The 26,899-nt window shown below is 33.7% G+C and overlaps 1 protein-coding gene and 1 pseudogene across 6 annotated transcripts in view; one reads left to right on the plus strand and one right to left on the minus strand.

The window, feature by feature from the left end:
* The window catches only part of LOC145293786 (sorting nexin-14-like), a 1,078,299-nt gene that overhangs the window by 110,827 nt on the left and 940,573 nt on the right, over positions 1-26,899 (plus strand). The window lies entirely within an intron of this gene.
* Positions 21,511-21,627, minus strand: LOC145294286 (5S ribosomal RNA; annotated as a pseudogene).

Genomic DNA, 26,899 nt, shown 5'->3' on the forward strand with positions numbered 1-26,899 from the left:
AAATTATAATCGAAAAAGGCTACTTCTACGGTATTTGAACCAGAATGTTAATTTTAACTCTAAATGCGTACTAACTGTAATTTTCGTGTAGTTGTATTTAGAGGAGAAGCAATAATCAAAGAGAAGTGCCTTTATAGTATTTGAACTGGAATGTTATTTTTATCATAACTGTATACTGACTATAATTTTAGTGTAGTTGTATTTAGAAGAAAAGTAATAATTGAAAAAAGAGTACTTTTACAGTATTTGAACCGGAACTTTAATTTTAATCCTAACTATATACTCCCCATAACTTTAATGTATTTTTATTTAGAAGATGGACGATAATCGAAATGGTCTATGTCTACAGTATTTGAACCTGAATGTTATGAAAGGCATAATTAAAAAAATAACAGTCTGTATTCTGTAAGGCTTGTAAAAAAATCGAACACAAAGTTTGGAGCGAAATCTGTCATATAAGAAAGTATTAAAAGATGTTTATTTTTTGTTGCGATATGATCCAAAAAGTTGCAAATGTTAACGAGTAAAAATCAAGTTGCTTTTGTTTGTCCGCAAAGACTTTCATTGTTTTTTTTGTTTTTTTTGCGATATGATGTTTTTATCATGTAGACTATGTCTATTTGTTCTACGAAAATAAAATTACAAGCCTCATTGACGGAAAAGTTGTAAAAGATAATTGGTGAAAATGAAGTTACAGCTGTGTTTGTTTTGTTTTCTTGTGATGTAAAAAGAAGCAAAATGTCTAAGACGTGTTAAGAGAATGTGTGAAAATGAACTAACGTATGATGGTTTGTCTTCAATGTGTGAAAATAAAAAAAAACAATATTTATGGCTTGTTGTAATATGATAAAAATGACGATAGATATTATTTCCAACTTTTGTTAGAAGTTTTTGTTAAGCGATTGTTTTTCATGTGATAGTGTATTCAAGGATGCCATGTTGGTTATTCTTAAATACATGTTTTATGAGCAGAATGATTATTAAATAATTACTAATAAAACGAAATGATAAAATGAAATAATTAGACACATGTATTAATTGAACCCTATGAAATATTTGGTAATGGTGTAAACTGGGATAGAAGGAGGATTTAACAATAAGGGAGGAAGTATCTTGCTATCACATGTAAGTATGCCTTATTTTGAAGAGCAATTCTCCTCAAAATTATTGCAGGAATTTTGTATATTGTGTAAAATGCATTATAATAACTGGAAAACATGTATCTGGTATGGGCAGGTAGCATGGCCATTTTAGATTAATGTGTGGCCTCAGCATTTCTTTTCCTGTAATGCTGTTTTATAGATGAGAATAATTGACTTCATTTTATTAAGTATAGAGACAAAAATATTCCACTTTATTAGTATATTCATAACCGTACATAAATGTCTATCACTAAAAATGTTCTTGTTTGTTAATGAGTTATAGTCGGAGTACATTTTTTGTGTGAGAACTATACTTCCTGGTTCTTCTGAATATCACTGGGTGAAAATAATGTATCAATCAGGATTAATTATATTTTAGATAACATTAATTTGTAATACATTTATTAAGAACACGATAGTTGATTATGGTGAAAGAATTAAATATTGAGGTTGTATAAGCTAAATTATAATGCACAAGTAGAGGCGCACTTGGCTTTACTTTATATATTAGATAACATAATAGACAAGAACATTTACTGTGTCGTTGAAGAGATGTCATCAAGGCAGATGGTGTTTTTAAAAAGTCTTTTTAAAACATCATCTGTCTTGATATTTATGGTGATGATGATGAAAGGAACTTCATATTTGGTAGAAAACTTTTGTGAGATTTTTGGCATCTGCCAAGATTTATGAAATGCATTTGGTTGGAACAAATATTTCACTCAATAATTGAATAAGGAAATTAAAAAAAGAAAACACATACACTTTCTTCATCAATTTTGACAGTACTCATTATCAATAATTTAAATATCTAAGGAAAACGAAAAAAGGAATTATGCAGAATTCATAAATTTTAATATGTTTGTGTTCTTTTTTTTCTAATTCTTGAGGTATTGTTTATTTTTAGTCTGATTTTCGTGCACCATTTTGTTTTGTTTTCACGATTTCTTAGGCATTACCTCACTGCATAATCGTTTGTAGTGATTTGCATGTATATACCGTTCATTAACAAAAGAGATTGCTCAGATTCTTCTTTTGGTATGTTTGTGTGTGTTGGGTGGGGGAGGAGGTGCAAAACATTGAAAAAATCATCAAACCAAAGCCAATATTGAATTTGTGTAGACCATGCAATAATACAAGATGTCAGCATGCAATTATTCTTTGCTACACCGCTTTCAAAGAAACCGTCCGTTTTTTTTTTTTTTTTTTTTTTTTTTTTCTTGCAAATACCAGAAAGGTGAATTATCATGTCATGTGCTGTTTTCGAAGATATATTTGAAGCGGGGAAGGAAAGTCTATTTTTAGGGTTACAATTCTTTTATTTGTTTCCAGACCACTTTCCTTGTCTGGCCGGATGAGTTTGAGAGGTTAACATCTCTCAAACCCATCCGGTCAGATAAGGAAAGAAGTCTGATCACTGATATTACGAGATTATTTTAATTGGAGGTTGTTTACTTTTGATGAGGAAAGATTCCAACATTTATGGAGTTTTGTTTGTCAATGAAATGTTAAAGCATTTAATTTATCTCTTATTTTCTAAAGCAGAGTTAATCAACATTTATTTCTCTAAGGCTTTACAGGCTTTATATTTTAATTAGTGATGGAACGATTGCAATACAATTACTGATTCTGTACTAAATTCCTGATTCCAATTCTGATTCTTTATAAATCTCTAAATATTTAACTATATAGCTGTATTTTTCTCTGATTACCGTAAAAAATACACATGTTAAATGTGCAAATATTTTCCTGAACATAAAAATATACTTGTGGGGGATGACCTATCGACTTTAAATCAATAAATGTTTATTATTTTATCATTATTACCAGCAATGGAAGATTTTGCTTTAAACAAAATCAAATAAAAAAGACAATTAAAAGAATCGTTTTGGCATCGGAAAATCGCTAAAAAATTTTCCTACTAGATTCCCTCATATATTCCGATTTTTCTGATTCCCGATTTTGATTCCGATTAATCGTCCCCACGCTAATTTTAATCACTTGAAATGCATGTTAAAACGTTTCTTGGTTTTAGGAAAATTATGTTCGAGAATAAATTCATTTTTATTATTCTAATTAACCATAATTTGCATTTTAGTCATCAAGTGACCCATCTCTAAGTTTCCCCCTATGACTTTCACCCTCTCTCAATGTATGTTGCGTGACTCTTCTTTTATGCAGTTTCTATCATCCTTGCTTTGAAATAGCTCTCTTTCTTTTTATTAACACCTAGTTGTCTCTGCTAGCTTGCTATCCTCTAACAAACTTTTTTCTTTTAATTCAGTTTTCACCCCAAACAAGGCATAGTGCCACTTTAAAGTAGGGGGCTACTATCAGGGACATAAGTTACAGGGATATTATGAAGGGAGTCAAGCATTAAGAAGTAGCTTTCTAACACTGTAGAGAGAGTTCACATTACACTTGAACTTCTGCATGTCAGTACAGTTGGGAAAGCAGAATCCCAGAAGGGAGTTCCAAAGTCTAGCAGTTCTGTGGGAGAAACTATTGGAGTAGAAGGCTTTCTTACATCAAAGGATCTCTACTGTGTAGGGGTGGGATTTAGCTGCTTGTTGGGTTTGTCGGGAGTATTTACGTCAAGGGGATACACGTACTTGTAGTTCGTCAGGTCATTCATCATTAAAATACTTGTAGAACAGGCAGAGGGATGCAACATTTTGTTGATGCCACAAAAATTGAAGCTTAGATGACAGTTCAGGACCTATCAAGTTGGCAACTCTCTTTTGAACCCTGTCCAGGAGCGAGAGACTAGTAGCAGATGCACTAGCACAAATGTGACGACAATACTCCATACATGGACGAATTATGGCCTTATAGAGGTACAGAATACTTTCAGGCGTAAGTAGCTTTCTAACACTGTAGAGAGAGTTCACCTTCTTTGCAGTGGCCTTGGCAATGCTCTCCATTACTTGATGCTGTTTGACATGATATGATGTATTGGACGACTTTTACAAATTAAATTTCAAACTAATATCTCTATATTTCTATATCCTTCTTTCTTTCAAACCCATCATTCTACATTTACTAACTCCAGACCTCTCATCTATTCATTCAATATAATCTAAGCAAAGAAATCTCTTCTGTACACCTATCTGTACTGTCCACTGAGGTTATCAGATCTAAACTTATCTGTAAGACTCGCATTAAACCTCCATAGATCGTCTACTGAAATTTAAAATCTTAATTGAAAACGTGGCCATGTGGTGAAGTATTTATATGTTTACGAGAAAATCAACTATTGACTTGATTGATATCCATAACACAAGTTATCTGTAGGAGTCTAACGCGTATCGATTTACTTGCTCTTTTGAAGATAGATGACAATAGAACTGTTATATAATCCTAGGAGTCGTCACATAATCATTCTCCACTCTAAAATAAAGACCAATGTGTCTTTATTTTTACATATATATGTTAATATATATCTGTCTCATCAAACAAAATTTAGCGAGTAAAAAAACAAAAAAAAAAAAAACAAACTGTGGGGATAAATCTTTTCAAGAAAAAGCAAATAACAAGTTTGAAAACCCTTACTATCTAAAATGAATTCAGAAAGAAATAGTTTTTAAAATGAGACGTTTTCATTCCCTTTTTTTTCTGTATGATACGTTTTTCTTTAAAATTTTCATTTTGAAAAGTTTTCTTACCTTTTTCTCTCCTTATTTATTAGCGGAACATTTTTCTTTGATTTTTGACTCCTAAAAGTCACTTCTATTTAATCTGTCATTGAACTGACAAACTTTTTTTTCAATTTTATTCTCAAAACAAAGCATGCCCACCTTTGACGCTACTTTTTCAACAAGAATTAATACTATTACTACTACTGAAATAAATGATTGCATATCAATCAGCTAAGTGTCCATCCTGTCTTTGTCTTGTCTTTCACGCCACCATATGCCTATTTATAATATAATAGACACAAATACAAACATTCATGTCATTTAACAAAAAATACTATGATATAAATGTGTGCTTGATTTCAACACAACAAAAGTTCAATTCTATTTGAATGCAACAGCAACAAACCCAACACACATAAATTACAATACTTGTAAATGAACAAGTATTCAAACACTTTCATGATTTGTCTCAAGGCTTGACATTGATCTGCACATGTGAAATCTGACCAAACCCAACCCATCAGATCAGAGGATTTACTGTAAGCACTACATCTTAAGATATAATTGGGTATGTTGGTATAGTTATATGGAACGGTGATTCTTGTGAATAAACCATTGCTAAATCTCCAGAAGGTTGACCAACTAAAGAAAATTGAAAGCAAATAATTAGACAAGACTACATTGAGTGGAATTTGGAGACGGGTGACCAGCTGAATAGTAGAATTTAAGAGTGAGCTTGTATAATATCAGAAAATGCTTTATCCTTGAATAAGAGAAAAGCGATGTTAATGGAATAGAAGAAGATTTATATTGTTTCCATATACATATTTACACAGTGTAATGCTATTTCTGTATTTTTCGCTTCTGTAGTTATTATAATTGCGCTCGAAATTATTTTCTGTAGTCACAATGTATATTTCTTGTTCATTGTTTATTTTATTATTTACCGTTTCTTTGTATATGACATTAGTTGCTAAACATTTATTCATTCGTGAACAATTATTTTTTCTACAATTACATAAATTGGTATTTTTAACATTAATAGTATTGATACTACTATTACTGATAATTATTTTTTCTACAATTACATAAATTGGTATTTTTAACATTAATAGTATTGATACTACTATTACTGATAATTATTTTTTCTACAATTACATAAATTGGTATTTTTAACATTAATAATACTGATACTACTATTACTGATAATTATTTTTTCTTTTATTTATTTATTATTGATTGCATGTTATCCATGCAACAAGAACTAATTTTAATGCTACTTTATTAATAATTTTAGATAGCTTATTGTGTTTAGAGAAACGTTTATCGCAAAGAATGTTTTGCAAATTTGTATCTTTACCTCTCTAATAAGGTGGGTTGAACCAGATTTCGATCTGATGTTTCTTTAAAACTGCTTCATGTATTAAATTTAGAAATTTATTTAAACATTACTAACTTTTTATTACCAACCAAACCCTAGTACAAATTTGTCTTATTTCCATATTAATCATCAACCTCAATAACTTTGATCAGCCTAATAAATAAATATATTTCACATGGAATAATATTTTATTGGGAAAGGTAAAACATTCTGCAAGGATGAACATATGAATTTTGTAAGAAAATGATGCAAAAATTGTAAAGAGAAATGTTCAGTTTCGTTGTTGTCATAAATTAAGCAATAATATTTAGCAAAATTGATCCTGGTAAATTTTGAGTTGTGAGTTTGCACTGAAGTGTGATGACGTTACCCACAAAATTAAGAGAATTTCTATAGCAAAATTGATTCTGGTGAATTTGTTGTGAAGTTGGACAACATCGTGTGTATATATAGTAGTGAGGTGTGATGATATTACCCACAAAATTAGGTGAAAGTATAGAATAATTAACAATTTATTTTTATCATTAACTACAGTTTCATCTGCCAACAATTCTAAAGAATTTATATTTCCCCTGCGATAATTGAAAAATACATTGTCTAAAAAAACACTTAGATCTTTTTATATATTCTGTAAAGTTAGACAAATCTTCAAATTCCCATGCAAGTCACTCTTGAGTTTGGACATTAATAATGAACTTGTTTATGGGAAATATTTTTGGAGAAAAGTTAAAATGTTTTGTTTTTTTGCCGCAATTAAAATAAGTTACAGAAAATGTACATTAATGAAATTCTGACACTTAAAGTGTGTGAGTGTATATGTGTACCTCGTGTCCATGTAACTTTGATAATTACTGTTAATAATTATTGTTAAACCTACAACCAACCACGTGTTTCAAACTTCTCATCAGTGTAGAAGATGATAATTACTGCCTGTTAAGGTATTCGAACCCAGTTACGAAGTCACCCTTGGTTTTGTAGGCTAGTATTCAGCCTCCAAGGTATCAGAAATTAGTATGCGACTATCGTTTGCCGGGAAGAGTTACTTGGTTTGCTGTGGGGATGTTTCTGGAACTGTTGTTAAGTTCTAGCATGGCAATTAGCTCCCTGGATGTTAGACACAATGACTTGTTAGGCACTCCCCCTTTAGACTAAGGAGTTGATATAATGCTGGCTATATTTACTGGTGGGTCTTGTCTCAGAGTCTTAACATCATTACGGACAGCATGGTTATCATCGTTAGTAGTAGGGATCATTGTGCTGGAATTGAACGGTTGTATAAAATAAGCAATAATACATCTTTTTTATATATAAAAATAGAATATATGGTTAACATTTAAAGAGTATTTTAAATTTGGTTATTGTAGACTCACATCCGTTGCAGATGGTTCAAACTGCTATACATCTGCTCAATAGCGTTCACATAAAACTCTTTGATACAGTTACAAGTTACTCTTTTCCAGAAAGAAGAGTGATAAGAAAGTGAGGAAAAAGAAAGAAAGAAAGAGAAAAAGAGAGCCATGCATACGCATTAAAAACAAAGCCACCGAAATATTGTCATTGTTCAACCATCTGACGTCAGCATGCAGGTTTAACCTTTGTCCCTTTTACACCTGGTTACATAAACAATTTCAGATCGGCAACCATTGTCTGTCAATCTGAGCCTCACTAGATATGCGTTGACATTTAGAAATATCTTTTCCAACCTGTTTCTTTGTATCTCCCCATAAATACAAGAAAAGTCTCTTACAAGGCTTATTAATACTGGGAGCGCCAGCTCCCTAAAAAAGTAGCTTATTATTATTCCACATAAGCCCAAGAACTGAGGGGAAATTGAGTATCCATAAATGCCAATTAAGCTATAAAAAATGAAAACAGGACAACCAAAGATTAATTATATATTCATTAACGTTTCGAATGTAACAAATGGTAGACCTCAAAATACATAGTTATTAATACTGCTTATTCCAGTTTCAATCATGACACTTCATGAATAAAAACTTACATTTATTTATTTTTCTCTGTGAATTGTTCATAATTTGAAATGTTAGGGATAAATAGTTACGTTTACTTGTTTAAAATCATATAGCAATTTAGAGATAATTATGGCATGAGAATATATAATACAACTAATATTTATATTATTTATAATTTATTTTAATTAACTGACAATTCAGATCAATTCTTATATCTCATAAGATTAGCGAATCTCTCAATGGAGGCTACCTTTCTAGGGCAATTGCTCTTGACATATCAAAGGCCTTTGATAGAGTAAGGCATAAAGGTTTACTTCACAAGATCTCCAGCTATGGTATAGCTGGAAATGTCTTAATTATTAAATCATTTCTCTCTGATAGGTTTATAAGAGTAGTGGTTGATGGGCAGAAATCAGAAGCTCTTCGTATTAATGCTGGAGTCCCTCAGGGGTCCATCCTAGGCCCAACTCTCTTCCTGATATATATTAATGATCTTCCAAATCACATCCTTACATCATTCGTAGACATCTATGCTGATGGCACTACTATCTATGGTAGCACATCTAAGACCGTAAACGACCAAGTTCTCTCTGATTCTTTCGCCTCTGATCTTGAGCAAGTGGTACAATGGGGAAAGAGGTGGCTTGTTACTTTTAATGCATCTAAAACCAAGATTCTATCTTTATATCATCAACACTCTGATCCCCATGTGGCATCAATTGAAATGAATGGCTCTCGTCTTTGGTAGGCCTCATGTCTTAACAAGCTTCTGGGCTTGACCTTTACTCCTGATCTTAAATGGAACACATACATTAAATCCGTTGCCAAGGCTGCTGGAAAAATGGTGGGATCCTTTTATCGATCCAGTAGATATCTCACTGCTAATGCAATTCTCTATCTATATAAGAGCCAGGTACGTCCAAGGGAGGAGTACTGTTGCCACATCTGGGCAGGAGCTGCTAGAAAGGACTTATCCTGCCTTGATCGAGTTCAAAATAGACTTCATAGCCTTGTGGAGGATGTCCTTTTCTCTTCCCTGCAACCTCTTTCCACAGAAGAGATGTTGCGAGTTTGTCTCTGCTTTATCGTTATTTTAATGGCAGGTGCTCGGCTGAGCTCCATTCTATGGTCCCCCCTTGCCAAACTTTCACAAGAAACGCCCGTTTAGCAGAAAACACTATCACTAGTTTCCCCCACTCTTTATCTGTGCCTAAACCTAAACGTAGATTCCATGAGCAAAGCTCCTTTCTTAGAACTGCATGCCTATGGAATTGTCTTCCGTTTCTTTGCTTTCCAGCTGACTACAATATGGTTGTCTTCAAGTCTAACGTAAACAAGTTTTTGATGAGCCGTTCCATATAAGTTAACAAATTTACCGAATCTCCATTACTAACGGTTACTATATTGTCCAATTTCTACTGTACACTCTTTAATCCTTATCCTCGAGTGGCCTCTTGGCCTTGATAAGTGGTGATTCCTATGTAAAAAAAAAAAGATTCAATTGCATATTCATGCAACTGTTATATTTATATTATAGACTTAAAATGTTTTTTGATATGAGTATTAGGTAATTTGTTTTTCTATATAAATTACCACTAATACTACTTGTTCCCGTATATATATATATATATAATTGCATAAGCATGAAACACTAGTGTCTGTAGGTGTAAAGAATATTGTTTAATTATAATTATCAAGCCCCTTTAAGAATATTTAAGGATGGCTACTGTCTGCGGAATAATAATTAAAAAGACTCGCTTGTATCAGTTAAGATGAAAAATAAAATGTTATAAGTTCTCAGACGTACCTCTCCATCATAGTATATCGATATTCTATGGCTAACTGGGATAGCTTTCATATATTTATATCTGATCTACCTCTGCATTCCATGTTTTAAAAGAATGTGTCCTCTGTAGTATCAGACCTGACAGAATGGTTAATTGTAGGTATAGACCGCTTCATACCCTCCAAAAAAGATCTAGCAAAAACCTAACAACCAGTCATAGTTCTCTCCAGAATGTGCTTCTGCCATTGCACACAGAAATCTCTTTTTCCATTGCTTCCAGCATAATACATGTACTGAGACTAAAACCACTTTCAGGAATGCGAGCAACCATTGTAAAAGAGTAATAAAGAATGCAAGAGTTGTATGCTCAGTCTGTCAAGTCTAAAGTAGCTGAGCAGCAGCTTGGTTCCCAACTGTTTTGGCAAATAGCAAGCAGGATCCTGAACAGAAGTGTGTGTTCTATCCCAACTATCGTCAATGAACCCGAGGTAATCTTGTCAGCATCAGACAAAGCCAAACTCTTTGCCAAGAACTTTGCTGCTAATTATACCCTATGCGACCAAGACCATCAACCCCCTGTATTTCCTGCTGTAACAGAAAACATGCTATGCAACATACAAATATCTGTGCAAGATGTTGCCAAACTAATCACAAACCTTGATTCTAGTAAAGCTACTGGCTCTGACAGCATTCCAATTATAGTGTTGTAGTGTTGAAAAAGCTTCAACCAGAACTAGCTCCTATATTTACAAAGCTGTTTAAGCGTTATCTTAAGGAGAATTGCTTCCCAACACCCTGGAAAATCACATTAGTATGCCTTATATCAAAGAATTCAGGTGATCGGTCATCTTCTTCTCAGTTCAGACCAATAAGTCTCCTGTGTGTAATGAGTAAGTTGCTGGAATCCATATTAAATAAAGAAGTAGTCAACCACCTCAGCAGAAATAACCTTCTGTGTTACATGCAATATGGTTTCCGTTCTGCTAGATCTACAGCACATGTGCTAACGGTTATATCTCATAGGATTAGTAAATCTTTCGACAAAGGCTTTATTTTTTGGGCAATTGCTCTTCACATATAAAAGGCTTTTGATAGGGTATGGCATAAAGGCCTACTTCACAAAATTTTCAGCTACGGTATAGCTGGAAATATCTTAGTTATTAAATCTTTTTTCTCTGATAGGCTCATAAGAGTAGCATAAGATAGGCAGAAATCAGAAGCTCACAGTATTAATGCTGGAATAACTCAAGGGTGCATCCTGGGCTCAACTCTCTTTCTGATCAGCATCAATGAACTCTAAAAACACATCCTTAGATCATTCGTAGACATTTATGCTGACAACACTACCATGTATGGTAACACATCAAAGGTCGTAAATGACTAAGTTCTCTGATTCTCTTTCCTCTGATTTTGAGCATGTGGTACAATGGGGAAAGAGGTGGCTGGTTACTTTTAATGTATTTAAAACAAAGCTTCTATTTTTACATTATCAACGCTCTGATCCCCATCTGGCATCAATTGAAATGAATGGCTCTTGGCTTGAGGAGGCTTCATGTTTTGACAAGCTTCTGGGCTTGACCTTTACTCCTGATCTTAAATGGAACCCGTACATTAAATCTATTGCCAAGGTCACTGGAAAAATAGTGGGCTTCTTCTACCGCTCCATTAAATATCTCACTGATGATGCAATTCTCTATCTATATAAAAGCCAAGTATGTCCAAGGATGGAGCACTGTTGCCACATCTGGGCAGGAGCTGCTACAAGCAACTTATCCTACCATAACAGAGTTCAAAATAGACTTCGTAACTTAGTGGGGGGGGGGGCTTTTGTCTTCCTTGCAACCTCTTTCCCACTGAAGAGATCTTGTGAGTCTGTCTCTACTTTATTATTATTTTCATGGGAAGTGCTCGCCTGAGCTCCAATCTATGGTTCCGCCCCCCCCCTCGCCAAACTTTCACGAAAAACACTTGTCTAGTTGAAACCATTGTCAATAATTTTCTCCACTCTTTATCTGTGCCTAAACCAAAATATAGATTCCATGAACAAAGCTTCTTTCTTAGAATGGCACGCCTGTGGAACTCTCTTCTGATTACCTGTTTTCCAATTACTACAATTTGATTGTCTTCAAGTCTAGTGTAAATAAATTCTTGATGAACCGTACCCTTAAGTAATTCAATTTACCAAACTACCACTACTAACGATTACTATTGTAGTAGTCAATGGGATAATATCTTGATAAATGGTGACTCCTATGTAAAATAAAAAAGACAACTAGTTTTTATTGAATGTTCATGACCTCTTGTTCAAACACTCTAGATTGTCTAATGCATTTGCCGAAATTCGGTATTTAATAGTTTTTAATTCATTTCATTTCCGTGGCAATTTGTTTGGTGGCCCTGAGTTAAAGGCTTAGCAAATGGAGGAAGAAGTGGCTTTGTGGCTGGGTTCGAATCTCATGATATATAATTATTTCATGTATTCACATAAAATGTTATAAACAGATATAATTTATGCATTGATTTCCAGTATTTATTTCAGTAATCGTCAGGCTAAATTCGTGGAAGATTCTCTGTAACTTAATTGCCATATAACACTCTCTTTATATATTTCCAGATTTATATGATTTTATGACGCTGTATAGCCAAAGCAAAATGTTTGATGTACGATTGTTTTTAAAATTTGTATAGTGAACAGATTATAAATCTGATGTATTGTTTTGTATATAAATTATTATAAAATGTTATAATATAAGCTCTATTATTAAATATTAAGCTTGTCTTTTGTAATTGAAATTGGATTCCTTCGTGAATCAAGCTAACGTTTATAAATTAGAATTATACTGACATAACTTATATATATATATATATATATATATATAATGGTAGAATCTCGATGATGAGGACAAAAATCCTAACCATCAAACACAAACCTCCATATTTAAATTTTTCTTAAATGGAGTATGTACAGTAGCGTCCAAAACTAAGGGACAAACTGTTAAAACGTAACATTTGTTAGAAATAACAACTGTGAAAAGCTGAAATTTTGATAACTGGTAGTCGTTATCATCCATAATAAGTTACTAAAATTTTAATCATTTATAAAGGATTCAAATTTTAGTATGTTATTATGGATGATAACGACTACCAGTTGTCAAAATTTCAGCTTTTCACAGTTGTTATTTCTAACAAATATTAGGTTTTAAAATTTTGTCCCTTAGTTTTAGACGCTACTGTGTATTAGAAAACTTGACCCATCTCTCCACTAGTTATGTCTGTACCACTCTCCACTAGTTACGTCTGTACAAATTCACACTAAGTTCCTTTGATTTCACGTGTTCTGTCGGAATTTTAATTCCACTTTACTCTACGAAGGCTTTAAAGTATAGTCAACTCTGCATAACTGGAAGGTGGAAAGCTGGATTCATATATTTTCCAAGTGGATTAGTGTAAGTTATATAATGACCCTAGTATAACCTGAACACAATATACTGAATTTGCATAAATGATCAGAAATGGCAGTTTTCTTTAGAGATAGATCATTTTATTTTAAAGGTTTGTGGAATAATTTTCGGTGAACTTGTATCAAAGAAAAATTAAAGAATAAAATTCTTTCCATTTTGAAATTGATTTTGGATTTGATTTTATGCTTAGCGTTTCACCAAACAAAAGCAAATAAATTTTGTCCTACTAAAAAAAAAGATGTCTGACATTTTGTCTCTCACCGATAGCAGAGAAAAAATTAAAAAAAAAACAAATATGGCAGGAAACTGAAATAAAAGAAACCATTAAAATTTCGATTTTGTTTTTCTCTTTAAAAGTTGCTTTTAGCATTCCATTTTTTTTTTTTTCTTTTTCAAAATTTTTATTTCAATTTTTGAAAATGTTATTGAAGATATTCTGCCGTCTTTTATATTTTCCTCCTTAAGTGTTTTTAACCTCCATGGACAGATTTTCATGTTTTTCCTTCTCGCTCTCCATTGACGACACGAACTTAAAATGTGTGCAGAGGACATTACATTTATATGGCGTTTAGCAATCTGTTCAGAATTCTCTTGCAAAATAAAACGAGTAAATCAAATAAATCCGCAGGTTTTTAATACCCTCATGAATTGTATCATTGGCGAAGAAAATAGTTTTATAATTTCTAACAAATTTTACGTTTAAGATTTTATTTTCCCTTAGGTATTAAAGATCTTTCTTTCAGATTTGTTATATTGTAAAACTAGTGAAGAACCCATGTCAAAAATGATGAGAAAATATTTTACTAGTCTAGTGTTTGCACTAATTTTATATTAAACTAGCGTAGGTGCCCGACATTTCCTGGGTGTAGGAGGTGTTTGTTGAGTTAAAAAAAAAAGTGGTAGTAGGCAGGTAGGCTCAAACCCGTACCTCAAAGGAGGAAAAGAATGTGGAAAAAAAACATGACGTCTTTGCCCTTGCACCCATCCCCAAACCAGAAGTCAATCGAAAAGAGGGGATGACTTTTGAAAATATCGGTGAAAAAAGCGACCCCTCCCTGTTGAAATGCAGCCAGTTAAGGGTGAAAGAATTACATTTTTCAGCCAATTTTTTTATATTTGTTTTATATTTGTCGTACGAAGGGTTGAGCTTCAAAACGATAACAATCTCATGAAAATCTGTCGCCTCTGTCAAAAGTTTTAAGCAGACATACATACATGCATTTAAACAGACAGTTTAATCGAGGAGGTCGAAGATACTTCAATAGAAGAGAAAAGATAAACAAAGCAAGACAGTCAGAGAAACAGCCAGCTGAGGAACAGTTTGTCACAGTTCGCGACCCACCCTATCACTAACTCCCCTACCGCCGTCATTGTGTTGAAGTGTGTATATTAAATATCGTAAAATAAACTAAGTCTGTTTTTATAAAAAACAAAGTGTCTCGTATTCATTGATAAATGAATTAACTGTCCATTTTAATCGCTAGCCGATCACCGAACAGACATATAGTATAGTAATAGGTTGATTTGACAATTAAGAATGTACACTGGTGTTTTGAGGATACTCTCAATCTTTTCTTCTATATAATACAGCCATTTCGACTGTTTTTCAATTTTTGTCACCAATTGCTTTCTTATAAAATCACTAGCCTGGATACCCGGCATTGCCCGGGTATTTGGAGGTGTGTGTTGAGCAAAAAAAAAAAAAAAAAGTGGTAGTAGGCAGGCAGGCAGGCTCAAGCCTGCACCGCGAAGGAGGAAAAGAATATGAAAAAAAAAAGTGCCATCTTTGCTGTTGCATCCATCGCCAAACCTTAAGTGATGAAGGTTTAAATTAAGGCTAGTCAATTAAAAAGAGGTGATGACTTTCGAAAATATTGACGAAAAAAGCCATCCCTCCTTGTAGAAAAGTGCCCAGTTGAGGGTTAAAGAATTAATGTTTTTAACCAATTTTTTATATTTGTCGTCCGAAAGGTCCAGTTTCAAAACGATATCGATTTCGTGAAAATCCATCGCCTTTGTCGAAAGTCTTAGGGAGACATACATACATACATACATACATACATACATACATACATTTAAACAGACAGGTGAGATTTATTTTATAGATTATTTGATTCTGACTAATCAGTTTATTCAGTAGATCGTTGTAGTATGTTCTTCAAAATACGAAAAATATAAATTCAGATCCATGCCATGTAACCATTATTTGTGTTTACAATTATTGCAGGTTTAAATGTAAAAAAAAACACAAGTTTATAATATCAGTCATCTTTGTTGTAATGTCGAAACGTTGCATCCCTCTGCCTGTTCTACAAGTATTATAATGGTGAATGCTCTGAAGAACTGCAAGCACTTGTGCCCCCACGACGTGAACACCCTCGACAGACCCGACAAGCTGCAAAATCCCACCCCCACACTGTAGAGATCCCTAGATGTAAAAGATCCTTCTACTCCAGTAGTTTCTTCCCCAGAACTGCTAGACTTTGGAATTCCATTCCGGGTCACTGCTTCCCCAACTGTACTGACATGCATAAGTTCAAGTGCAACGTGAACCAACATCTCGCTGCCCTAATCCCTACATAGTACCCCAGTAGATGTTTCCCCTGATAGTAGCCCCCTACACCAAAGTGGCAATGTGCCTTGTTTGGGGTGAAAATGTAATTAAAAAAAAAAAAAAAAAAATGTAGCCAGACTGGACTTTCACTATGTATATTGACCATGCTCGTGTCATCCATTTTTTTCTACATCTTCCATGTCACTATTTCATAGTAATAATAGTGACTGTAGAGTTTTCTATCTTTTACAAATTGACAGCTATCATATAAGAACAACAGCTTATATTTTGAGTTTGAATAATTCTTTTAGTATTATTGTATTATACAATATTAGTCTTCATGCCCTCCCTGTTCTCACTACAGAGGAGAGGGAAGGAGACCTTTAAAAAAGACAAAACCCAAGAAACTTAACTACTGCTATATTTTTACCATGATTTTTTTTTTACATCACTTTCGGAGAATGACTTTTGCTGTTTTCTCAGCCACTTGGCCCCTTTTTATGAATCAAAGTCAAAAAGGGTCTCGATCACTACTTTTGAATTTTGAGGACAACTGTTGACGTTTATGAAGCGCATACGCACACGTAATACATAATTTATTCGTGCAAAACTTTGAAAATCAAATTGAAATGTTTTGCAATGGATGCAATGGCAAATACGTCACTTTTTTTTTTTTTTTTTAATGTTCTTTTCCTCCTTCGCGGTACAAGTTCGAGCCTGTCTTCCTACTACCAATTTTTTTTTTTTTTTTTTTTTTTTTTGCTCAACACACGTTGTGTTGTGGGTGCTCATAACAGGGGATGATAATGACATTTGTATAGATTACTCACACGACAACAACTATGACGATTCTTGGGGGTTCATATTATTATTATGGAGCTGAGACATTTATACAGTTCTTGTTAACACATTAGAGGATAAGAGATACATTATTGAAGGGGGAGTTATACGAAGTTCGTTAAAGATTATGATAGACAAACATTTACTTTTCAGTTGGTGGAATGGTGACACGAAAACAGTTACAAAATATTAGATGATTTCTTTATTCCTCAGCTGGCCGATTTATGTCAGGAATTCAAACTTGTATAGCTACATGGTCTCTCTTCCACCCTTTGCCTCTAAGAGCATCAGCTTCACTAGAATCGCTGTCCGATTATCTGCTTCTCTATTCGAACTCTGCTCAATATATCAAGAGTCTCCTTTGTTTATGACGTCAGACTGTGGCTCTTCCACATGAATAAATTTCATGTGGATTTTACATATGTCTGTCCAAACACACTTTCGGCAAACAAAGAATTCACAATTTTAATTCTTTAATATCTAACCTATTTTTAATCATTATCGCATTGTCCATTCTTTTAACTGACATATTTAATATCCAGTTATTTCTAAAAGAATGGGCAATCGCTCTTTTTCTGTCATAAATAATATTTAGTTATTTCTAAAAGAATTAATAATCGACTGCATTCCTAGGATTTCAACTTACAGGGTTCGATTCCAACCTTTTCCTAATATTATTTTCACTTATCTAGTCTGCCTTACTTACATGAGAAGGAGACAGCCCTTCTTGTGTAACACACACCTCCAAACACCCGGGAAACACTGGGCACCCAGGTTAGTTCATTATAAATGAAATGTTGTACTTTATGATAATGTAATAATTTAAATATATGCCATTAGATGTTGAAAACTGTGAACAAATAAAAATAATTACCCAATGTTATTATTTAAATAGCAAATCAGTTTGACATTACATCTTCAGTTTTGTTTTATTTGTGCTCTATTTTTTTTCTTTTTAATTGAAATTACTCCAGACAAGGCATAAAGCTACTTGATGTAAGAAAAAAAACAACACTTCAAGATCAAAAACTAGCCAACAGTATTGTATAAATAGACCCTTGCCTCTTTGTCAGAAATATTGCTTGTGAAATGGGAGGACTAAAAGACAAAATAGGGGAAGTAAAAGTTACAATGCTGCCAAAAGTAAACCCAAGGTTCATGTTCTACTTTTCATGTTCGATGATGTGAATTATATTTTAAAGTGTTATACCTGTTATACTATCAATGACCCCCCCCCCCAAAAAAAAAAACTGTTGGGAATTTAAAAAAAAAATAAAAGAAGAAAATAAATAACAAAAAAGAGCAAATATGTTTATCAGCAGAACAAAGGTATAGGAAGTTGTTTACCAAGGCACACAAAGGAAACTGAATAGTATTGTTAATCAAAGTGTAGCAGTGATTTGGACAAAAGGAGTGGACAATAGAGGTAAATATATTTAGAGTTAGATTTTTGGCAGTTTTAGGAGTACCAATAAGTTTTGTCTCAGTTTATGACAGTTAAGGGCAGTTTATAGACAGTCATAGGATTAAAATGGTTGAGGACAGTACATAGTTGAACGCAGGTTGTGGTCCGGAGCAGATAGAAATGAGCTGACAATAAAGAGGCCTCAACAAATGAAAATAATTACTCAATGCAGTTATATAATAACAAAGCCATTTTAGATTTTCTCTCATTGCATCTTTAATTTTGTAGTAGAATTTGTGCTCTATTTTTCATCTATTTTATGGAATTCGCTCCAGACAAGGCATGAAGCCACTTGATGTAAGAAACTAAAAAAATACCACTTCAAGATCAAAAACTAGCCAACTAGCCAGAAGTGTTATATGGATAGACTCTGATCCAGAAAATAGCAAATCTTGCCCCTTTGTCAGAAATATTGCTCATGGAATGTGAGAACTAAAGAATAAAAATATGGAGAGTGACAGTTATGAGGCTGCTTAGAGTAAACCCCACTTCCACTTTCTCTTTAAGACGTAAATAAAAATATTTGAAGCGTAACAGCAAAAAAATATACTAACATTTTTTTTTATTTTTAAAATCTATTTACTTATGTTCTTTTGTAAAATAAAAATGAATATATAAATTAAATAAAAATGCTCTTTCTTTTTTTTTTTAAGTGAAGAGATAGTCGACAGTCGGTTTTACTCGGTGGTTGATTGATAAATGATGTCAGTTTAGTTACAGGTGTTACGTATCGGATCTTTTCTCGCCACTGACTAGAGAGTCTTTTGTGTATTAACGGGAAGGAGAGGAGCTTCTAGGTATAAAAAAAAAAAAAATCAGCTGCTCTGACGTCAAAGAAAGAAAAATGGCAGGAATGACAACAATTTCAATTCCAACTAACTTGAGTGAAGAAATTGTATTTTCTTAAACAAAAAAAGCGAATTCCTCATGGTAGCAATTTTATATGTTTTAAAGTGTCTCTTGTACGAAAGAGGATTCCTAATTTTTATGATTTGCAGGATGCCTTTTGTATACAAAAAAATAACATTAAAAGATTTTATTTTTTTTATTATCCGGACTTATTCTCACAACGTTTTGGTTGATATAAACGCCGACCGTCTTCAGGTGCATACTATTGAACTAGGAAACCTTTGTTATTTAATTGGAATTCATTATTGAGATGAGTATTATTTATTAGTTTTTATTTATTGCAGACTATTATCTTCATCTTTATTAGTTGTTGTTTCACAATGTTTTGGCCAACTATTCTTCTGGCCTTCATTCAACAACTGCAACGAGATAGGAACTCCGAATGTAACTGCATTCTCAGCAATTACTGCCATCCATGGTTGTTGCCGTTTCACCACGTTTTGGCCAAGTAAGCCTCTGGGTAGGATTGAAACCGTTATCTTCAGACAATTCTCACCTATCCACTGCCCGTGGCGCAGTGGATAAAGACGTTGAATCTCTATGGTTCCAGGTGAGAATTGTCTGAAGATAGCGGTTTCAATTCTACCCAAAGCCGGCCAGAGGATTACTTGGCCCAAATGTGGTGAGACGACAACAACTATGGATAGCAGTAATTGCTGAAACAGCAATTAGGAGATTCAGAGTTCCTTTCCCGTCACGGTTACCACCTGACAAAAGCCAAAGGAATAGTTGGCCGAAATGTTGTGAAACAACAACTAAGAAAGATGAGGATAATAGTTTGCAATAAATAAATTAGGGAATCTTTCTGTTGAACTTTGGAGTCTGTAAAGAATTTCAAATGGAATCCTTTATTTAAGCCATGGGTGTAGCTTGCCCTTTTACTGTCAGCTATGACTGTGTAAATGTCGTAAGTAATTAATAATTGTATTCTTAGTATCGCCTGTATTGAGGATTTAACCTTCAACCTACAGAAGACTGTTACTTGAAACGGATCGATACTTAGCACTTTTATCTATTATACCTTGGATCATTATGATCAATTCAAGGATGAATTTTAAGAGTCTTAAATCTATTCGTTTTAGATATGTAGTCTTGCTATTTATTCATCTATTAAATCATCTATATGTAAAAGCAAAAATGTGTGTTTGTATGTCTTGCAAAAACTTTCGACAGAGGGGATGGATTTTTGCCAGATTGGTATCATTTTCCTTGAACCTTCTGACGACAAATATTGAAAAATTGGCCAAAAACACTCATTCTTTCACCCTCAACCAGATTCTTTTCTACAGGAGGGGTGGAAAAAAATTGTTCCTTCATGACAAGATAGCTTCTACGCATGCGTCAACACGCGTTTCGTTTAAATATTATAAAAACTGACCTACATTCGTCCATGCGTTCATAGCACAATGGTTACAGTCACCGCATCCTTATATTAAGATTGCAGGTTCGATCTGAGGTATCAGATAAAACTTTTTTTTTTTTCGATTTTTAAACGTTAAATATTGAAACAGGGTTATTTATGCTGTCTTTTTTTTTTTTTTTCACTTTTCGGTGTTTTTTTGTTTTTTTTTTCTGTTTTTGTTTTTCCGATTTTTTAAAAGAAGTTTTATGTTCGTTCGCTGTTTTTTTTTTGTTTTTGTTTTTCTGATTTTTTAAAGAAGTTTAAACAGGGTTATTATTTCGCTTATTCTTTACCCCCCCCTACACACACACACACACACACACCTCCAAACACCCGGGAAACGCCGAGTACCCTTGCTAATATATCTATAAAAGGGAGAATGTATCTGTGTGAGGACACTTCTCAACCTATATACTCAATGAATCTTTGATTTACAGACTTGAAATTTGGTATATAGAGTATCCACACATGTGGGAAATTTTTAATCCATTTTTATCCGGAAAACATGCGGCTAAGGAGTAAAAATTGAAAAAATTGATGTGTGAGCGGCCACTGGATTTTTATTTGTCTTCAACTGTTTCATGACTGCACATGTGCGATCATAAAATATGACAGCTTTCTTATGTAAAGTATTAATTGTTTTGAAAATCCTTTCTAAAAGCCATGCCAAACTGGTGTGATGGTTATCATACTTGACTCACTGCCTTTAGGTTTTGGTTTCGATCTCAGCTTGAGTATTCTTCTTTTTTTTTTTACTTACAAGAAGTGAACAACAAGGGCTCCTTCAGTCTTTGACAGACTATGGATACCCACGAAGGAGTGCCTGCGCATGAAATTTTTGTGACAGGAGGTGTGCAACCTCTAACCACACTTTTCCTTAGTCGACATTGTTTAATACCAGTGGCCAGTGAAGTGTATATATAGGACGACTGGAAACAAATGCCGAGATAAGCGAAGCGCTCTTACAGCACCTAGAATTCCCAAATGGTCACCCATCTGGTACTAACCAGGCTCAACATTGCTTAACTTCGGTGATCTGATGAGAACCAGTGTGTCAACGCTATTATGCTGTATATAACAAGAAGTGAATTGTTTAGAAAAGATAAAATAATACTCGCATGCACATGTCTCAGTTTCATTACTTCATTTTTTTTAAGGAATTTAATGGCACAACCCTGGGTACATCTATTATGTGTATAATTTTTAAGATGAGAACAGTAGTCCAAATTATATAAATTATCAATTCTCATTTCCAAACTTCTGGAAACATAATATCAGAAAAGATTGTTCCATTATTTTTTCTCAAGGATATTTGAACATAATAATAATATTTGGTTAGGTGGTTTGCTAATGGGCTGGGAGACCGGAGTTCAATCCTCACCAAAACCTTCAAAATAGAATATACTTTATGCCTCCTTGCAAAACACTCACTCTTGATCCTTATCTCATAATATTAAGTGGAACAATCCAGAAAAAAAGAGTCGGCAACAAAAAATAAGCATTAAAGTTGCTCACAACTACGATTGCTATTGGTGTTTATTATTAGCATCGTATTTTCATTTGTCTAAAAAATAAATATTAATATTTCTGAAATGATAATTTGAGAGATAAATGGAAAAATCTGTTTCGGATTTTAATTTTTTTGAATTGAATATTGCAGTGCAACTGTAAACAATAATGACGTTGACAAACCAGTTGTCATTATATCACTCAAGTTAATGTAACATTGAGTCTTATCAGCTCATTCCGTATGTATTAATTTGTGTCTATATGTAACATCTCTTCTATAAATTACCTTTATTTGCTCATAGACAATGTTTCAAGCAACCTACTGTAATATAGAGGGGTTTCAAAACAGCATCAAATAGGGATATGTGAACTTGCTCCATGATGACGATTGAATTGGTTTTCCATTGTCCTGATTCTCTTGGGAAAATTATTTGATGATGGACGAATAGCATCCTTTGGTAAACATATTTTTCTGTTCATCAGTGCTTCAATGGGAGACTTTCCATTTGGGCAATTTGAATTTGGAGTAGCTCTGTAGCAACTTAGAAATATTTCTATGATCCCTTGAGCAGTTCCTTTCCCTTTTAACTTCAAGAGTGCTCTCTTAAATGTGTCGACAAAGCATTCAGCTTGGTTATTTGATTGTGGATAGAAATGTAGTGATCTGAGATGCTGAATACTATTTTTTTTTTTACGGAAGTCAGAAAATTCTACTGAGGTAGATGCAGTACCATTATCAGAAACTAAGATTTCAGAAATACCCAACCTGCTCAAAATTTCTTGTAGTTTCTTTACAGTTTCATTTGATGTAGTATGGTTCATCTGGAAGACTTCTGGCAACTCACTGTAAGCATCAACTTATGTTAAATAATGCTGTCCATTAATTGGTCCTCCAAAGTCCATTTGTAGTCATGAGCTAGGAGTTTCTGGAGTCAGCCTTGCATGCACTATTGTTTTCCGAGGAGACTTCGCAACCAGTTGATATTTGGCACAACTTTTTACAAGTTCCTCTAATTGCCTGTCCATGTTTGGCCAATACACATAGCCACAGCCGCTTAATTCCTTGATGTCCATTGTAGAATTGCTTGAACTCTGTTCTGGAGTTTGAATGGGACAACAACACGTTCTCCAAAAAGAAGTGTACCATTGATCTCAGATAAAGAAAATCTCTGGTTGAAGTTGCTGGTCAGTGCATGTTTTTGATCAGCTTGTGAGATGAAAATGTTGAACTTTCTTTAATAATAGATCTGTGCCTCTAGCCTCCTTGATCATCTCTGAAGTGACAGGTAGTGATCTCACTGTGAAAACCAGCACAAAGACAACTTCAGGTTCCACAGATATAGCAGTGAGGATTGTGTCTTCCATTACTTTTTAATGAGTCTGGATAATGCATCTGCTTGGCCAATTTTGCTGCCTGGTTGGTACTTTATAGAAAAGTCGTAATCTAAAAGCATAGTTGCCATCTTTGTAAGCGGTTTGCTGTATAAACTGGAATTCATTTCCTGGAACCAAAAATACTTATCAAGGGCTTGTGGTCTGTGATTAGAGTAAAATTTCTTTACTCTGTAGATAATTGCTAGGGCTTATTTCTCAATTTGGCTATACTTTTGTTCAGTAAGCGTCAACAACTTTGATGTGTGTGCAATGATGTTTTGCTTCAATCAGGAATGTCTAATGATGGATTGAAGTGTGTCAGCAATAGATCAGAACTAAGAAGTATTTTGATTTTCTCAAATGATTCTTTGCATGTGCTTGACCAGTTTCATTTGATATCTTTTTGTAAAAGATTATTCAGAGGACACTGTAACTTGTCAATTCGGTTAAGAGAGAACCATTATGACTTACAAGACCCAGAAAGGATTGTAGTATTGCAACATTCTTTGGAGTTGCCATGTGCTTTATTGCCTGAATATCATCTGGATCTTGTTTTTGGCCAATTTTGTCAAATATAAATCCAAGGTATTTCACAGAAGTTTGGAAGAATTTGCATTTGTCTGGTCTTATGTGAAAACCATATTGTTGAAGTCGATCTAGCACGGCAGTAAGACGATGCAGAAGTTCCTCTTGGGATGTGTCTATAACGATGATATCATCAGTGTAGACAGAAACTTCTGGCAATCCTGTGAGCATTGGATCCATAGTTTGTTGGAATATTGCTGGAGCTGACTTGACCCTAAATGGAAGGCAATTAAATTGAAATAATTGTGAGTGTTAATAGTGAGAAGATTTTTGGAATCTTCAACTTCCACTTGTAGATATGCATCTGCAAGGTCCGATTGAGTTTTGAGAACAGATCTTCCGGTACAGGTAGTGATGTGTCTCTAGTCTGTCATTTAGTCCTGTGCTGAAGTTTGCACATAGGTGTACTTTGCTGTTAGCTTTCTTCACAATGATAATAGGTGCTGCCCAGGATGAGTAATTTGTAGGTTGGATTACTCCTTCTTGTTGTGGACGATCCAATTCTTTTTCTACTGCAGCTAAAGCTGCGAATAATACCGGATGCTTTGATCTTCAGTTTTAAAGTCGCTTTAACTTTAGAACAACATCTTCTTAAAAAACATTGCTGAACTTTGCTTGAAATATGTTCTTAAAATGTGTTTTGGCATCTGCTGCAGCATTAATATTGAACAAATTGAACATTGATTTTAGGGGAACATTGAAAAGATTACGTTCTTCAATAAAATCCAAACCAAGAAGATCAGGGTTGATGCATCAGAAACATAACACACACCTGGAAATTTTTTCCTTTAAAAGAAACATTGTATGTTAACTCACCAGTTAGTTATATCTTATTTCCCGATACACCACAAGCAACATGAGTTGTCTTCTTTAAAGTTGGTTTTCCCAACATCTCACATGTTAGACATGACATTTAAGTGATATCTGAAGTGGTCTCGAACTGAAAGTTCACTGGCTTGTGTTCACTCAACAAATATGTATTTCTCCGAGCTTCAAAATTAACGTTGAAAGTGGCAAAAATTGAATTCAGTGTGGCTTTCTGGAAATGTTCTAGTGTTTTTCTGTGGTTTTTATCTCTTGGCTGTGCAGTGTTCATCCTGTTGTGGTTATTTTTACCACAAAATCTGTCCTTGTGCCCACAACGTGAACATGTGTGTCTTTTAAATCAGCAAAAAACGAGCATAGTGTATCTCCCCACATGATCACCTATTTTCAGTCAGATATTTTTCTACTAATTTGATGTTGTTTGAAACTGATGGATTTTATTGTTGCACCATTGTTGTGTCTCATTTTAGATTTATTAGTCGTTGACAGTATGTGGTCAGAATTTGTATCATCATTTCTTTGTCTTTATCAACCATAGACGATAGATGTGTGCGTATGTCCACATCTTCTGGAGATTGTAATCCTGCAATGAAAATGAGGCATTTGAATCGATTCTCTGACAGCAATTTCAGCTGAAAATTTTTTGCACTGTAGATTACGAATTATAGCATATTTGACATTTTTTCTTTAATTTTAAACAATTGTAACAGATATTAAATGAAGATGCTGTCTTACCAAAAATGTCTGACAACTGTGCTATCGTTTTATCAAATATGAAATCTGTTTTTTTTTTTTTTTTTTTTTTTTTTTTGGAAGGATGAAGTTTGAATATCTTTCATGCCCAGCTTGCAAAGTAAACGTACTCTTCATGCATTGTTCATGGATGCAAACCCGTGTTGAAACTTATCCTTGTATCTCGTACATACCAAGCAGTAAATGTTTGTTTTAACTCCAGTTAAATGAAAAATCCATTATTGTGCTATGGTGTCCAGAGAAATTGATTATTATGTTTCCATTAATTGTGAAATTTAAGTTCATAAATTTTCAGTGACTTTTTGGACACCCTGTATTTTTAAACACAATTTATTTGTGGCAGAAATATTAAATTAATTACAGACGATATTGAATTACTGGCAATGTTCGCCATGTTGCGTTTCTCTGCCTGGAACTCTTGTTTATCAAAGATCTACCAAGGATGATTACTCTTACTTTAAATAAAGTTAGTCTCCCTTTTATCGTCATAACAAGAGAAAAAGTAACAGCCCTAATTTGTCAGTATGCCTAATAATACTGGTTTAAACAGAGCTGAGATGGAAAAGATAATTAAATAGCAAGGTCTTATATATGACATGAAAAGAAACTGGAATCTTAAAAAGATCTCCATCATTCCAGTAAACTTAGGAGCAACCAAACTCATCGAAATTAATTTAAAACACTATGTTGTAAATATACCCAGTGAACCTAGTGCAAGAGAAATCAAAACAATTGCGCTTAAAGGGACAGCTAGAATCTTGAAAAGCGATTTCAATTGGAATCTGGTATCTGGTAAGATACCCCATCTTTAGCAGAAAAGATCAGAACGTTAAACCATTTAAATAGCCTCATCCTCTAATGGAGTTTTTTTTTTTTTTTTAATGCAGTAACAAGTTATTGCTTAGGCCATTCTAGAATAAGGATTAATAAGTTTGTCAGAAGTACAGTAAACCAGCAATGTGAGGATTGTTAACAATGGTTGAGATTGGTTTGAATAAGATTATTTAAGAGAACAGATGAATAAGAATTTGTTAATATTTGACTTGAAAACGACCATGTTATAGTCAGCCTGGAAACGATTCATGTGCTTCACAGATGAATAGTTTTTGGAAAGAAACTTTGCTCATGAAAATTGTTTAATTTTAGATACACAGAGGAAGAAATGAAAATAATTTGCAGTAGTTGTAGCTAGACGAATTTTTGTTGTAATTTTTTATAGGAGTTTTTATAGAAGTTTTTATAGGAGTATAGTAACACAATAAATAATAGGGTAGAGAAAGATTAGCAAGTATTACGAATATA

Source organism: Euprymna scolopes, chromosome 15 (genome assembly GCF_053919585.1).
Source record: "Euprymna scolopes isolate OS-2025 chromosome 15, ASM5391958v1, whole genome shotgun sequence".
Lineage (NCBI taxonomy): Eukaryota > Metazoa > Mollusca > Cephalopoda > Sepiida > Sepiolidae > Euprymna > Euprymna scolopes.